Source organism: Tenrec ecaudatus, chromosome 17, assembly GCF_050624435.1.
Source record: "Tenrec ecaudatus isolate mTenEca1 chromosome 17, mTenEca1.hap1, whole genome shotgun sequence".
Lineage (NCBI taxonomy): Eukaryota > Metazoa > Chordata > Mammalia > Afrosoricida > Tenrecidae > Tenrec > Tenrec ecaudatus.
This window is the reverse complement of record NC_134546.1, coordinates 55,972,475-55,984,077: the sequence shown is the minus strand read 5'-3', so window position 1 is coordinate 55,984,077 and position 11,603 is coordinate 55,972,475.

Genomic DNA, 11,603 nt, shown 5'->3' with positions numbered 1-11,603 from the left:
AGGTTTGTCAGTGAATGCAGCATCCCCCCCCCCTCTTCCCTGGAGCGTGTGTGTGTGTGTGTGTGTGTGTGTGTGTGTGTGTGTGTGTGTGTGTGTCACCATGCCCTCTCCTTTGAGAAGACACTACCAAAAGGGATTAGAAAGCAAGCCACTCTGGCCTGGCCACGTCCACCTAGCTGATGGCGTCATCAAAGAAAGACGTCATGTCCACCGAGCTCACGCTCACAGGCCCAGGGGTTAGGAGTCGAAGAGGTCCTTTGGGAAGACATAGTTCAACCCCTGGCAGCAGTTGCTCTGTGACGGAAGGTTTTCCAAGTCTGCACGGGCTCCACGTTGGGAAGCAAGTGGCTGTGGGTCAAGCCAACTCTGAGGGTCTTCCAGAGGCCCATGGAAGAGGCAGGTCTCACCCAGGACTCCACCCCTCCATTGCTCTCAGCGCCACACGGAAAACACCATTACACAGAGCTCCCAGAGCTTCCTTGGCGCTCCGTGGAAGCACGCAGCCCAAACCTGTGACGGGCAGGGCTACCTTCCTGGGTTCAAAGCCTTCCTCACAAGTGTGCCTTCGTTTCCAGCCTGCAAATGTCTCCTCAAGCTAAATTCTCTCTCTCTCTCTCTCTCTCTCTCTCTCTCTCTCTCTCTCTCTCTCTCTTTTCTTTGTCTAATCTCTCCAGAGGCAGCTGGACCTCTCCCTGGAGACAGAGTCATGTCCCACCTGCCCCCTGGGCTATGCCACAACCCCAAGCCCCTGACTCAGCCTGGCCCAAGTCCTGGGTGGCCATTCTGGGGGAAGACACAAAGATTGTCCAGAAGGGACTGAAACTACCAGACGCTGGGCTGGGCAAATGCCCCTATAGCTGCACAGCAAGCACACACACATGCAAGTAACTCACACACACACACACACACACACACACACACACACATCCCTGCCCAGTTGCTACATCCCCCAGCCCACCCCTCCACCCTGGAGGGATCCATTGGTTTTGCTATAGATCCTGATCCTTGGGGTGAGATATACCCACTACCCCCACCCCACCCCCACCTTCCTCCTTCACATTCAGTGATCGCCACTCAAAAGTCGCCTCCGCCTCTCGTGACAATATTCACCATAGTTGGTTCTGAGGGGCTCTGCCCGCCAGGTGCCTACCAAGTAGCGGTGCTGAAAAGTGGGGTCCTGCTTGGCTTCCTGGTCCCAAGAGAGTCCTTTCAGGAGGGGTGTTTGCATGGGCTGCGGCTGTCAAGAATGAAATGTGTCTGCATTTGACTAAAGAAGCAGCGTCGAGAGCCCTGCCATCAGGGCATGGGGGCCTTGGGAAGAGAAGAGTCCATGTGAACGTCAGACACACCTTTCTAGTGGTTTGTCTGCTGGCATTCGGTTTGGGTTGGAATGCACCCATCATGCCAAATACCTATTTCAAAGTTTTGAAAAGTTCATTAGAGAGATGCAAATCAAAACAGCAATGAGAAAACATCTCACCCTAGCAATGATAGCGATTATTAAAAACAAAAACAGAGTCACTCCCTGAGAGACTCTCTACTCTCAAGACACACTGGGCTCTGCTGATGGCCACAAGAGCCCGGGAGCTGGAGGAGCCACGTGGAGACCCACACCAGCGCTGAGATGCTTCCACCGCCGCTGGACCCACAAGACTCTCCACCCCCTGGCCTGTGATCGTCCAGCTCCCGTCATTGTAGCAAGTATTGTGTGAGTCTGAGGGGGGATTTATAGATTGATATCGGACACATGGGCTGATATCGGACTTATGGACTTGATCTGGACTGGGCTGGATATTTTCTCAATATTCCATTGCTCTTGTACATAAAGCTCTTTCTTACACACACACAAACAGAAAGTAATAAATGTTGGTGAGGGTGTGGGGAGATCAGAAGGCTTATATTCATATTCCAGTGGGTGGACAACAGTCTGGCGCTTCCTTTCAGTGGTAGAAATAGGGCCCCATATGGTCCGGCCACCCCACGACCAGGTACAGCTCCTAGAGAAATAAAGGCAGTGGGCCCAATCGATGAATGCACACTTAGGCCCACCGCGGCGCTATTCACAACAGCAGAGAGGATGGAAACAGCCTACGTGCCCACAGCGGGCGCACGGTGAACAAACGGGGGTCCATATACACAGTGGACTAGTACACAGGGCAAACGGACGATGACTCGCCTGTGAGACAGCCCGGAGCACGGATGAACCTGGAGCACATGAAAGGATGACTACTCTGAGAGCCACTACCAAAAGACAAAAACTTTGAAAAAGGTTTGCACGCTGAAAGAACCATTCAGAGAGAAAAAAGATTCTTAGATGGTTGCCGGGCATGGGCGGGGCAGGGCGGGGCGGGGGAAATCACCAACTGAAGGGTGGCCATGCCTAACTGCTGAAGGGAAAGCAAATATGCAATCAGGAGGAAGTTCGCATGGCATGACCCAGGCAAAAGAAGGCACGGACAGGTACCCAGGGTAAAAGGCAGCCATGGAAAATACTATGACACACCCCTGCCATCACAGTACTAACCAAAACTCGCAGGTGGAGACATAGGTAGATACGTGTGGTAGTTACATAATCTGGTGTCAACGTGTGGGGGGTGGAGTCTAGTCTGGCAAGCAGGTTACAGCTTGATGACCTCATTTGGAGACACTAAGGAGATAAATAGCTCACTGGAGGCGGGACACAAGCTCACCCCCTATGAGACATTCCTGTAGACAAAACACATAGAGCTATGGAGCTGAAGGAGCCACGTGGAGACCCCTGCCAGCGCTGAGATGCTTACAATACCACTGGATCCACAAGACTTTCCACCCACTGGCTGTGATCGTCATGCATTTGGCGTCATTGCATGTGTTGCGTGAGTCTGAAGAGGAATTTATAGACTGGTATCGGATATATGGGCTAATATCGGACTTAGGGACTTGATCTGGACTGGACTGGGATGTTTTCTCCACATTCAACTGCTCTTGTATATAAAGCTCTTTCTTATACACACATGAATGTTTATAAATTTGTTTCTCTAGTCTACCCAGACTGACACAATATGCAAGCTGAGCAGGTGTGGGGTAAAGGATAACAGTATGCCCATGACTATATTTGGCAGAGGATATTCATATATATTTAGTTGTATTTATACATGCTGTGCATATATCCATGTGAATGAAATTAACATTATAGAGAGGATGCAGGAAGCAAGGTATGAAAATCTCTTAGTTGTAAGCAAACTCCTCAAGGAGCTGAGTCACTCGGCTTGAGGCCTTAGGACCATAGTCTCAGGGGATGTTGAGGCAAATGAATGTATTGTGGGTCACAAAGACAATGTTCTACATCCGACTTTGCTGAGTAGGGACCAGGGTCTTAAGAGCCTGCAAGCAGCCATCTCAGACGCAACCATTCTCACCCCATTCAGAGCACACAAAAAAATCAAAGGCCCAATGAAACCATGAGTCCAAAGTATTCATGGACAACATGACCCACAGCCTCCACTAGCCCGACAGCAGGAGAACCAGGTGGTGCCTGGCTACCCCTACTCACCACAGTGGGGATAGGGATCAGAGAAAGTCCTGCATAGTGTAGTAGAATATTTCATAAAATTCAAAATCATAAACAAGACCAAACTTGCTGGTCTGAAGAAATTCCACTCTGGTGGAATGCCTGAGACTGGTACATGAGCCCCCTTCACTCCTGAGACTGAGCTCACCTCCCCAACCCCAATCACCTCTTAGCCTGTAAGGTATACAATACCACCTGGAACGTATACAATAGCACCTGTAAAGGAGATTAGTTTTCAGAACAACCAGCTGTAGGAGACCCAAAGGACAGAATCTGCCCAATAACCAAGTCCTGGAGGCAAGGAAGGGCGGGAAGGTGGGTAAATGCAAATGGGAGCGCAGGGAAGTAGAGTGAAGAGTGCCCTTGAAGGGATTGTAGCAGACGCCAGGAAATACAATGTGTGGGATGCGAAGCTAATGTGCTCGGTACACTTTTACCCAAACCGCACTAAAATGCTAGTTGTTTTCCTACTTCTAGTTTAAAACCTCATCTTCTGGACCGAGGATTGGTTTTCAAACCTGTTTCTAGCAATCAGCGGAATCCCATTGTGACACAATCCCAAGACCCCCGGGGGTGGGGCTTGTGGGGGATCCCAAAGCGCTCCCCTCTGTGACCCTCTGAGGTTCCTCCTTGAGCCTCACATCATTCCCTAAAACACCTCCAGGGGCCTTTGACCAACTGAGGGGCTCCTTGAAAACTCCTGTGAGGTCTCACCAATAGACCGAATCGGGTCTGGACACCGAATGAACGCGGGTTCAGATAAACCTCCGGTGCGGTGGGGATGGAAGGAGAGATGACAGAAGAGCTGGACTTCTCTCTGTTTGCCTGCAGCACTCACAGCCCAGCGGTCAAGAGACTGTAGTCCAGCAGTCCTCCCTCCAGGCTACTTGGCATCAAAGGCAGCCTGGATGTCGTCCCGCCTTTGTTGATGAAACAGATGATCCAGTGCTATTTTGTCCTGGTCAGGCCTGCCATGGAAATATTAAAATCCTAGGGCCTATAAACCTTTTAGTGTTGGGACGATGGTGGCCTAAGTGCAAGACATTACTGGGTACTATGAGTTACCTACTGTCTACACGTGGAGACTTCATCAGGCAAAGAGTGACTTCTTATTTCTAAGACACTAGTCGAGCAGGGACCAGAAAATTACCTTAAAGAATTTTCTTTTGTGCTCAGTCAGATAGGAACGGGCTGTGGGAGGGCAGATAGTGAATTAGTAGCGGCGACAGTGGTGGGTGTGGTGAGTGATGGTGGCGGGGATGTCAGTGACAGCAGCAGCAACAAGGGTGGTGATGGTGGGCAGATGTTGTGCTGTCAGTGGAGATGGTGGTGAGTGACGAGTAGGGATGTCAATGATCCAAGAGTCGTCGTGTCCGTGGGGGTTGGGCTGGTGGCTGTGGTGGGAGTCAGTCAGTGACAATGGTTGATGTGATGCTGGTGATGTCAATGGTGTGCTGTGGGTGACAGAGGGGTGAGGCATTGATGATGGTCAGGGTGGTAGTGGTGGTGGTGATGTAGGATGGTAGCCTTTAGTGGCATGGGTTGCTATGCCAACACAAGCAGGGTGGATGATGGTGGGCCTGTTGTCTTTCACCCAATCCACAAAAACGAACCAGCGTTGCTGTTGATGATGATTGTGGTGAAGGTCGCTGTGGTGGAAATGGGATAAATTCATTCCAGACAAACCAGAGTCTCCAGTGACTAAGCAAGAGGTGAACATAATATTCTTGGAATGAGGTACGGGGCCCATGCGTGTGGAGACAGAGCAAACAAAAGCATCCAAACTCCATCCACGTTCTCAAGTCTCCATCTGGAGCCTGCTGTGGAGGCTCGAATGGGCTCTGTCATTGCCAGGACCTGGCCTCCACCTCTCCTTGGCCTCTTGTTACACACTTCATCCCTGGAGGTCATTTCTCCCCCTTCTCCGGCCACCAGGGATGCTCCCCAACACACTCTTTGTTCTTGGAGTCTGGGTAGTGGCTCTGTACCCACAAGTAGCTTCACAGGGGCATCATGTAGAAACCCCATGTTCTTTAGACCCACGGTCTCTCAGGAACGGGGGAAAGAAGTGGGCTCCTGTTGGAACCCCTAGACTAACTGAATCTGTGGCAAGTGAAGGAGGAAAGGTGCTCCCCATCTCAGGGAGGAGGGCAGAGTCGAGAGGAGAGGCCTCTGAGGCCCACCACCCAGCCCCATTGATGAGGCCAGATCATCAGTAGACCCACTCGTGTTGGAGAATGTGGTGAAGGCAGCCGAAGTACCCCTGCAGCTGATCTTCGGGCAGATGTCCCTCATCGATCCACATCCCAGCTCACTCCCCCAATGCAATCCCAACATACACACACGCATGCACGCACGCACGCACACACGCCTCCCCATCCACTCACATTTGGGCTTCTGGGTAGCCCTGGCAGTTTCCTTATCCAACAGACTAAATGTTAAGTGTTGAAAACCCCTCCTTCTGCTTGCCTTTCTTGGGGGAAGAAAAAGACATTCAAATCCACAAGACCAAAGACATGATCGAGACCAGTGGCTCTCAACCTTCCTCCTGCCGCTACCCTTTCACACAGTTCCTCATGTGGTGGTGCCCCCCCACCCCAACCATAAAAGTATTCTCGTTGCTACTTCATCACTGACATTTGGCTAAGGTTATGAATTGGGCAACCCCTGTGAAAGGCCATTTGACCTCCCCCCGCCCAGGGGCTGCGACCCACAGGTTGAGAACCACTGGTCTACACCTTCTCCCTTACTGCACCCTCCCCAGCAGACGCACACAGTTTGTTCCCACACCCTGCCACTTCGGCCCCTGCGTGTGTCAGCTGCTCCGCTAGCTTGCTGCTGGGGGAGGGGAGTGGTTTGAGCAGGTCCTGAGGACCTCGGCCTTGTGGGGGGAGGGGGGTGCAGACCAGGCTCTGCAAGCCCGGAGCTCATCAGCAGTGGGCCTGGACTGCCTCCCTGATGGGGTTGCTGCAGGTATTTGCTCCACCTGGCGCCCCTGCGGCTGCCATCACCAACCTCCCGGCAAAGCCCCCGCCCGTGATATGGAGCAGTCCCAAAGGGCATGGCGGCAAGGGTTCTCCCATCCCACCCTCTGAAGCCCGAGGGGAAGGGCACTATGGGACAAGGAACCTCTGAAGCCCGAGGGGAAGGGCACTATGGGACAAGGAATGGGACTGGAGCCGCTGTGGTCAGGTCCAAGGGCACCGAGGACCCGGCCCCATAATAGCCACAGCTGCACCCACCAAGTAATCACCAGCGCCGTGCTCAGCACTCTGCAGGGTCTCGGTGGCATGAAGGGTTCAATGCTCGGCTTCTAGCTAAGGGTCCGAGGGTTCGAATGCACTCAGAGGCCCCTGAGAAGGCAGGCCTGGTGATCTGCTTCGGAAAGACCCCACGGAGCAGTCACCTTCTGCATGCAGGGCATGCCGTGAGTTGAAACCATCCCAAGGGAAACTCAGGACAGGAAAGCAGCTGCGCCTCACAGGAGCCTCTCAGACTCCAAAGCGGGGTGCTCTCTCCGCCCTCCCTCCACTGCCAAGGAAGCTGCAAGTCAGCACAACACAGCTGGGGGTGAATCTGGATCTGAACCCGCCCAGAGCCTCCACACTACTGCTCTGGGGGCAGCCCCTGGGGTCACCCTCTCCTTGTCCACTCTTCCCTTGGGATTCGCTACCACCACCCTCCGCCTGTACCGTCATATATGGAATCTCCTGTCTGGTCCATATAGGGCAGACCCCATCTCACAGGTCACTCCTGTCCTGAGCAACTTGGTACCCAGGAGTGGCTGAGCTGGCCCAGGGCTGGACGATGGGGTGAGGTACAGAGAGGCTGTGTTCTACTTCTCTGTCCATGCCTAAGTTTGTTTGGATCCCAGTGAGGCTGGGGAAGGCTAGCATTACTTACTCCACCTGCTTTTGAAAACAGGCCCAGTTGACTCTGGGTACTCATTCTCCAGGACTGGGGCTGGGCTGGTGCTCTGGAGCTGCAGGGAGATACAGCTTCAGGACCAAATGAGAGGAGGTAAGACAGAGCTGGCCAGCCAGGCACGGTAAAGGAGCAGCCAAGTCTGTGTGTCTCATGGAACGAACCATGTAGGTAGGCACGACTTGGAGAGAGGAGGGCTGAACCAGCAGGGTATGATGTGGAGTTGGGGACAATACACCTCCTTTCCCATCCCTGCTCCTGCAGGACCCTTCTAGACCACCTCTAAGGGCAGTTGAGAGATTGGGTGGAGTCAGATCAAGTAGAGAGGGAATTTCAATTAGTACCAAGGCCTGTCCCGTCACATGCCGACCATGGGCCCCACAGCTCAGGAGGGGAAAGGATTTACTTCTGAGACTTTGGACAAAATCGCTAGCATCCAACTGTCCTGCCAACCCTGGGGGCTAGGAGAGCCTGGGATGAGGAAGAGATTAGCAACTGGAAATGAAGGAAATCGGTCAAGGAAGGCAGCAGGAATCAGGGAACAGGAGGGGAGAGGTAGGAGGCTAGCGTCACATGAAGTAGCTTTTCATCCTGGCCGTGCATTAGCATCACCAGGGAAGATATTTAAAAATAACTGATGCCCAGGGCCCACCAATTAAGTCAGAATATCTGGGGATGGGGTCAGGGCACTGGTATTTTGAAAAAGTTCCCCCAGGTGATCCTATGTGCAATCAGGGCTGAGAATTACTGTGTGCAGAGCAGGGATCCTGCGGAGAGGATTAGCAATTACCTGGTTTGACCCAGAGGGAGTCTAGGGGCAGGACAGGGGATAAGCCCAAGGTCACACAGAGAGTGGATTGTGCCCCAAAGAGGGCAGGATGGGTCATCCTAGAGAGAACCACTGCCCAGAATGGATACTGAGAAGTAGAACTTCTCTCTGCAGCCAACATCCCTCCCTCCATGCTGATGCTTAACTCTGACCACCCTGAAGCCCTGGTCTGCCCTCTCCCCAGAGACTCTCAGCTGGACTTCCTGCCCCAACTACAGAGTTGAGTAGTCCAAGTTATTTTCTGAACCAACACATAAAAGAACCCCTTTGGGGAATTAATGAATGCCCAAATCCCCAAGGTTTGACCCTCTCCTATCACGGTATGCAAATGGTACCCAAGCACCCACAGTGCAGCACTCAGAGACCAGGAGCGAATGAGATGCAAATGTATTCAATCGTTATGCAAACAAGGGCCGCCCCGGATTAATGGTCTCCATCCTTCAAGCAGACAGCAGCTGTCTCTTCAGGTACAGGCATGGCTGACAAGGAAGGAAGAGTTGTCTCCTGTCAAAGCCATCCCGAGGAAGGGTCAGCTCTCAGGGCAAGAGGAGGGATGGCTCTGACACCTGGCTTGCTGCAGCTCAGACTTGAGTCACCTGGGCTGGAGTGTCTATCAAGCAGGCAGGATGTTCCTCTTGTCTGCGCTCCAGGCCCAGGAAACCCGGCTCAGTGGGTGGCACTGAGCTCTGGGGGAGAGAATGGTGGTGGTCAGGATGGTGGGCGTGTGGGCGATTATTGCAGCTGGAACAGGGGAAGTGGTTGGGTTGGATGTTCTTGAGAAGCTGGCAGAGGTGGCAGTGAGGGTGGGAAAGCCGTGGTCAACAGTGGTAAGGGGTACAACAGAAAGAGGGGTGCCAGGAGAGGTGATGGCCTTGGGGAATGGTAATGGTAGCAGTGGGCTAGTGATGATGGAGGTGACCCTGGGCGTGATGTTGCCAATGAAAGTGGGCATGACAGAGCTAAGGTGTATGACAGGAACAGCCTGCCTCTGATTTCTCCAGCCAAGTTCCAACCAGTGTCTGTTTCCCAGTGTGGCAAAACCATCCAAGGATCAGTGTCCAATTGAAATGATATGTGAATCACACTCACAGGGCCTCTAAAGTTGTTGTTTTTTTTAACCCTAACCCTAACCCTAGCCTCTAAAGTTTTTATACCTCCATTAAAAAAGGAAGCAGTTGGCACTTTAATATTTTTTATTTGCCTAATATAGTCTCTGGGTAGACTAGGGGAACAAATCCACAGACACTCATGTGTGTATAAGAAAGAGCTTTATATACAAGAGCAATTGATTATTGAGAAAACAGCCCAGTCCAGATCAAATCCCTAAGTCTGATATTAGGTCATATGTCTGATCCCAATCTATACAGTCCTCTTCAGACTCATGAAACACATGCAATAATGCCGAATGCGGAAAGATCACAAGCCAGTGGGTGGTAGGTCTTGTGGCTCCAGTGGCGGTAGAAGCATCTCAGTGCTGGCAGGGGTCTCCACGTGGCTCCTCCAGCTCCAGAGTTCTAGTGTAGCTCCATGTGTCTTCTCAGCAGGATTGTCTCCCAGGGAGTGCCCTGCCTCCAGCAAGTTATTTATCTCCTTAGCACCTCCAAATGAGGTCATCAAGCTGCAACCTGATTGACAGGACAAACTCCACCCCTTCACTCTTAAGTCTCAAATTTGACAACAGATTATGTAACTACCACAGGGGAACAAATCTTGGTGGGAGTTTGCTTTTTTTTAAATGTGTGCACTAAGTCTTTGGAAGGTGGTGTGTTTTTACCCTGGCAGTGCATTGGCCTTTACATGAACCGTCTTTCAAGGGCTCAGTAACCACATGTGGCTCGGGGCTCCTGTACTGGACAGGGCTGAATGTGTCACTCACACTTATTATGGTCTGGAACCCAGAGCTCAATAGATGTGGGCCATCTGGTTTTCAGGCTCAAGGTTCTCCCAGGAATGTTCTAACAACCATGGCTGAGGGGGCCTCTCTAATAAACCAGTCCATAACCCTTCCAGCTGGAGACCCCAGGGGACCCCCTGGGGAATTGGTGAGCCTCAGCACAGAGCCCTGGCTCACAGATGAATGGGGCCACCAATCCCTGTCTAGAGTGAGCAGGTGGCTCACCTTCCCACAGAAGCTGCCATCTGGAGCGGTTCCCACTAGCGGGGCATCAGGTGCCCTCGTAAATCCTCCTCCTCAGGCACCAATCTGCAGCCAAGCACTCCTGGCCCCCTCCTGGTGGCTAGCCCGGCCTTGCCCTGCATGCTGAGAGGGGCTTTGCGCAACCTGGAAGGATTTCAGTTGTAGGAAAGGAGGCAGTGAGAGGGGCGTAGGAGGTAAGAGTTGGAGCAAAAGCCTAGAGATGGAACTGGGGGGTAGGAGATGGTGGGGACAGAGAACTGGTGGTGGTGGCCTTGGAGGTGCTGGCCTGGGCATGGGCATTGTGCCATGCCATGCCTGTGTGACCTGGAGCCACAGCAGCTCTCCAAGGTGAGCCAGAGAACCCCCGCCATGACAGCAGGGGAGTACTTTCTGTGGGCCCATACAGAAAGGAACTGGACGGGGGGAATGAAGGAAGATGGAAGGACTCCGGGGCCATTAACAATGTGGACAGAACTCATGAAGATCCCGGAAGGTATGGGTGCTCTAGCAAAGTGTGGTGAAGATACTAGAGGGTCCCCAGCAGTCAGAAAGAACAGCTGAAACTCGAAGGAAGAAGAAGAGGAGGAGGAGGTAGAGGTGGTAGAGGAAAGAAAGAAGGAAGGGAGAAAGAACAGCATCTGCAGTCTTAACGGCTTATCTTCAAACAAGCATCCATCTAAGGGAGGCGTCAACTAAGTCCACAAGGAAGATGTGCACCAGCCTGTGTGATCCAAGGGTTGTAAATAATAAAGTCCAAATCCAAAGGAGGGAATGGTATTGGAGCTTAAATTGTGACTCCCTGGTTGGCAGAAGACTAGGGATGACAGTGGCCATCCAAAGCCCATTTGCAGGCTCCACACACGGATTAAGCCTCTGGGGAATTGCCTTGCTAGGAGACAGAACACTGTGAAGTCGATTATAGCAGATGTGGTTAGGTTAAAGTGTAATCTCATTTGATCTCCCTTTTGGCCCGCTTTGAAGTTGTTTCCGTTTTTTGGTTATATTTTGAGTGATGGGGAAATACATATGAAGTAAGACTCTAGTGAATCCCTCTGCCCATAGGCTCCTGGAGTTGGTCTCAAGGTGGGTCCTGAATCCGATGGGCACCGTCCTTAGAGGACAGATGCACAGAGACCATGAAAATGATTAGGTGGCGGCACAGG